Below are 6000 nucleotides of genomic sequence, written 5' to 3' on the forward strand. Positions count from 1 at the left end.
CAGATATTTAATATTACTTTAAAGCAAAATCATAGTCATTTATTGTATTGATAGGATATTGTCGTAGATATGTCAAATCAAAATATTATTGTTGTTAATTAGATTTAGCTGGCGTATGGTTATTTTAGTTTAAGATAAGATAGCATAAAGGAAGGTACTGTAGGTAAGAGACCAAATGGTAAAATTGTTCGGTGAGAAAAAATTTAGTATGACGGAGTATATCCTTTAGAATCTACCCCAGAAATTTACCTGCCAATGCCTGAAGATAAATGTTCTTACCAACAAGTAAAGGAAAAATACTTGGTTAAAGCTTCAACTGCTGTATTCAACATCACAAACTGTTTTGTTCAACGCAACAAGGTTGGGATTAAAGAGAGACATGGACATTTGTCACAATTGCAGCGCTATAATCGTAAAGGACGCACAAAGCGAATTTGCTAAAGACTGCATTAATGAGGCTTATCAAAGGCCCTGTGTTTTGCAAAACTGTGGTGAAGAAATTTATCAAGACCACAGCACTCCAAGGGCCACACATTCTCTCGATACACGTAAAGCAACATGGCAAGCAAGTCAACAGCGTCTATGAAGAATTCTACTTCTACGGCCACCATACTGCAAATGTAACGTGTCTCCAAGAACTGCAACCCACACAGGTGACAGCCCTCAGCCAGGAAATCACTGTGAGCAACAGTACAAGGAAAGTGTCCTCACACATCGACCAAACAAGATCTACAAGGCAAGCCGTGGAATGGCATATAACTGTCTGTAGTAATGAAAATATTTTCCTCATGAATACTGAATATAAAAAAAAACCTCTGTCCCTGGTCAAATGTAGTTATTATAGGGTAAATCAGGTAAATTAAGTTAGGATATTTCATACTAATGGTTAATTTACTTTTAGGATAGTTTGAAAAATAAATGTTCGGAAATATATATGAAGTAATTATGGTAATTTACTGTGTGACCAATCAAAATAATTTCTCATGGTCACAAGCGGGGGACTGTTACCATATAGATAATTGTTTTATACAAAATAGAATGTTACCAGAGATATTGTGTAATATCATTAATGTAATGTGATTTTAACCATAGTGTATATTATGAATGTATATAAAAGCAGGAATAGCTTAATAATTGGAATATCAGAGTTCAATGTTTAGACATTGTAGTATAGCTTGTGTTTTACTTAATAATATGAATGACCACTTCGTAACATATCAAATGTAATTGACTTCAGTTACACACCTCTATTGTTTCTTGTTGTCCAACAGGAGACAAAAGGTCTAGGGCATGCTAATTAGCAGATAGAGATATGTTGATTCCCCCAGTTATATACATCCTTATTAACTAAGTACAGGTTGAGTATCCCGTATCCGAGTATCCGTTATCCGAATTATTCCGAAAACCATACATTCCAGAAAGTGAAAAAAAATATTTTTTTTGCTAAAAACTCACTGGGGACATTTGTAACAGCACTACTGGTGACATGATATGTAACTGGCACTATATATGTGCAAGAAAATGATTGCTTGGCATTCAAATTGTACACAAATTTTGTTTCATGTTTTGAAACCTTGTTTTTTGAACAAATAAAATATATTTGTGTGTATTTTATGTGGTAATAAAATATATTTGTGTGTATTTTATGTATTTATACAGCATACATGCAAGATACTTCAAAAAACATAATTGAAATATTAAAATATTCCGAAATACGGAATAATCCGTTATCCAAAATTCTCCTGGTCCCGAGCATTTTGGATACGGGATACTCAACCTGTATAAACAAAGTAATGTACTTTATATCCCAGGATACAAATTGAATAGAACAAAGCCCACCTGATATGCGAATAGATGCTGTTTAGGCATTGGGGTTGATTATCCCCCAGACAAACTTGTATATATTTAGCACAGACTGTATATGTTTAGCAAATGCAAACAAACTATTGTTCAGCTATGCTGCAGGACAGGATACAAATGTTTAGGGTGATATAGACCAAGTGTACTTCAAAGGGAAGAAACAAACGAAGACCAGATCTTATGACACCTTGACCCCAGGGAACCAATATTTCCATGGGAACTAGGCAGTCTCAGTTAGGAAAAGTTTCGAATAAAAGAACTGAAGATATCAGCTAGAGATACACACAGATAGACACACGGACAGTCAGACAGGAACCCACTAAGAGAGTAAGGAGGAGAGATGTGAGACAGAAGCAGGAGGAAGAATGGAACCATATTAATAAATAATGGGCTGAAGTGAGAATTTGAAAGTACACATGGTAGCTATGAATGTTCGTTTATGGGTATAGGTAGAAATTATGTCAGTATTGTAGCAGTCTAAGTCTGTCAATTGTTTAATGTCATTTTATGTAATATAAGCAAGGATGCATATATATATATATATATATATATATATATATATATATAGCATATACATCAATTACTGTGTTAAAATTATTCTGTATGGTTTGTTTTGCCTGTAAGTAAAATCCTCCAATTGGAGCTAAAATCTTGAACTCTCATATTTTGGGAATCAGGTTACGTCCAGTACTCTGCATATTGTATTGTAAAGTCTATTAGAATATAATTGCAGATGTCAAATATATATGTTATTATATCAATACCAGATATAATAAATATATTTTATAGAATATTTCAATCTCAAAAACTATTATTGGGATAAGAGAAATATATGATTCCTAAAACTCAACAAGGTGCATGGTCAATCTAAGTCCAACTGCACCAGATAGAGCGAAGGACGAAGCACTTCCCCTCAGCAGCATACATTGGCAGGGACCAAATCCAGGTATTCTATCTGGGCCAGCCAAGGGCCTACTTTCGTTGCGGTGAAGAGGGACACATGAGCAGTGAATGTGGTACAGTGAAGGTTTCCCTCTGCAACGAAGCAGGTCACCCCTCAAGGTCATGCAATACAGTCAAATGTAATTTGTGTGGCCTTGAGGAGCATCCCTATAGTAGATGCCCAAGATCAATGAGAAATACGGATAGAGTATCTGGAGGAGGAGGAATAGCTAAGGGAAAGTTCAAAAAGCTACATTTGAAGGAGGAAAATCCATGATAATCTGGGAAGAAGATAAAGAGTAAGAAGAACAATTTCAGATAGTCAAAAAGAAGAAAAGTACTACAAAAAGAAAAGGGGGGGGGGGAGTGGTAAACTTAGTAAACAGATTTTTTATCTTTTCAGAGGAGGTTGAGGAAAGTGAGGAGGAGGGTGAGATTTATAAGGAGGGAGAGGAGATAATATTTAAAAAATGTGAGGAAGGGAAAAGGAAAAAAGCAAACAAAGGAGTGAGAGGAAAAAAGTCAGAGAACAAAGTAGAAGAGGGGAGGAGGAAGAGGAAAGAATAGAGAGAAGGCCCCTAGTCACAGGGAAAGTTGTCCAAATTGTAAAGCAAACAGAGGTGAGGGAGGAACGGAGAATAAAGTAGAAGAAGAGGAAGCCAGGATAAGGATAGAGAGGGCAGGACGTAACCCTTAAAAAGAAGGTAGCAGTGTATCAGGTTTTTCATAAGAACCCCCTGATCCTGGGGAAAGGGATGGAGGTTTGCCTGGAGAAATGATTGAGGGTATGGATGTGTTGGGTGGTGGAAAATGTAAGGATGGTGGAGGGTCTGGTGGAAATAGGTAAAGAATTTAGTATGGCCCTACACCAGTGTTTTTCAACCACTGTGCCGTGGCACACTAGTGTGCCTTGAGCTGTTCTCAAGTGTGCCCCCAGATCTAGAGATGCCCAAACCAGTTTACAGCCAACACCAGTTCAACTGCTATTTACTGGTCTCTTCTTTTCATTTAAAGGGCAAATGTATTTTATTTTTGTTACCTGTGGGGACCAGTGTGATTGTTTTTTATATGGGGGCCAATAGGTTGTTTTTTTTCCTGTGGGGGCCAAAGTGTTTTGCCCTGTGGGGATCTCATGGTGTGCCTTGGCAATTTTAAAATCTTATTTAGTGTGCCGCAAGGTAAAAAGGTTGAAAATCACTGCCCTACACTATGATTTTTTGGTACTTTTTTCCTAGCACGGCGCCCACGATTTCCATCTTATGGCATCTTATACAATTTAAAATTGTATACCATTGTATATGGCATACAATGAGATGAGAAGAGATACGATTTTAAATTGTATAAGCACACTACCATTGTATCTAGCATACAATGAGATGAGATGAGATACGATTTTAAATTGTATAAGCATGAGTGCTTTCAATGTTAATTGGCCCCCCTATAAGATTTTTAATTGTATAAGCACCCTAATGGGTGCTTACAATGTTAAATGCACCCCCACCCCACCCCCACTATCAACGCCAAACCGAAGCATGGCGAGCGGCGGCAGTACGTGTCCTCTGACCTTTTCATACCCCCACTATCCATGTCGGCGTGGAGTTGATTCTATATAGTGTGGCGAGCACAGCGAGCCACCGAGTCTGAAGCATGGCGAGCAGCCGCTGCGCCCGCCATGCTTCCTGTTGGTGTTGATAGTGGGGGTGCATTTAACATTGTAAGCACCTATTAGGATGCTTATACAATTAAAAATCTTATAGGGGGGCCAATTAACATTGAAAGCACCCATTAGTGTGCTTATACAATTTTAAATCGTATCTCATCTCATCTCATTGTATGCCATATACAATGGTATACAATTTAAAATTGTATAAGATCGGGTCCCATCACATCGCATCTCATCTCATTGCATACCATATTAACCTTATGGTTTGCAATGCGATGGGCGCCGTGATAATACACAAGTACCGATTTTTTGCATGGATCCTTACCCCATAAGATGTGCCACGATTAATGTGGCCTCTATATACCCAAAGACAGAGGAGGTGCTAGAAGAAGTAGGGTCTTGGGCTGTGATGCAAATTATTTAGTTAAGGTGCCCACAGACGCTACAATTGTACTGTGCTATGCGTTTTTGTCTGTACAATGGTTCTATATAATTTTTCTTCCAGCTTGCTATGAGATGTGCACTTGGATGCATGCGATGCGATGTGATGAACCCATGTTTGTAATGTTAAATTTCAGATGTAGTCTAAAAAGTACGTGCAGCACGTACAATGTGACATACAAGATCGGGTCCCCGGGAACGCGCATCGCATCGCACAAGCCCATAAACACCATCCAATAATTGTACATAAGATGCAATTTGTGCTTAAAAAGTACAAAACGCATTCGATAATTTATGCGTCTGTGGGCACCTTAAGAATGGTTAGAGAGGCTGGTCTGGTGGATGTCCATATTGGGCATAACCCAGGCCTCACTGGTTTCACATATCATAGTGGTCAGAATAGAAGTAGAATAGATAGGTTTTTGTTAAGACAAATTCGAAAACTTTACCTCTCAAGGTGAAGCTAGTAGAACTTTCAGATCACTGTTTTCTTAGTTTTTCATTGAATGCCTCACCATCCAGAAAGGGAGGGGTCTGTGGAGACTGAACCCAGAGCTCCTAAAGCAAGAAAGTGTGAAGCAATCTCTCAGAGGTCTCTTTGAGGATCATAAATCACTGTTGGAGGCAGGATGGAGTAAATCGGAGTGGTGGGAGGTAATGAAAAAAGAAGGTCCAGAGTTTTTTCAAAAGACCGATTAAAAACAGAAGCTTGAAAAAAAGGAGTTCCTACTATGTTCTTAAAAAGAAATTGGCTGATGGACTTCCTGCTTCCGGGTTCATGCGGGAGGTAGCCTGAGAGCGCTGCTCCGCTCCACACCCAGCCTACCCGCATTAGGAGCCCGATCCCGGGCTCCAAAGCACCTGCTAGCCACACCTTAGGAGCCGCTGACCACCATGGAAAAGTTCCTGGCTCCGGGGAGCGCCCCAAAACCGCAGCAGCAGCGAAATGAAAAACGCTGCGCAGATTCCAATATGGCGCCCGACGCCAATTCTTTTCCTCTCTCTACTGCATCCAAAAAGGCCGCAGCCCCACAGGAGAACTCGGATCTCCCTCAGGTATGCCGCAACCCTGATTCCCCTGCTTCATATGGCGA

The sequence above is a fragment of the Crinia signifera genome, chromosome 2 (assembly GCF_055691185.1).
Source record: "Crinia signifera chromosome 2, ASM5569118v1, whole genome shotgun sequence".
NCBI classification, from domain to species: Eukaryota; Metazoa; Chordata; class Amphibia; order Anura; family Myobatrachidae; genus Crinia; species Crinia signifera.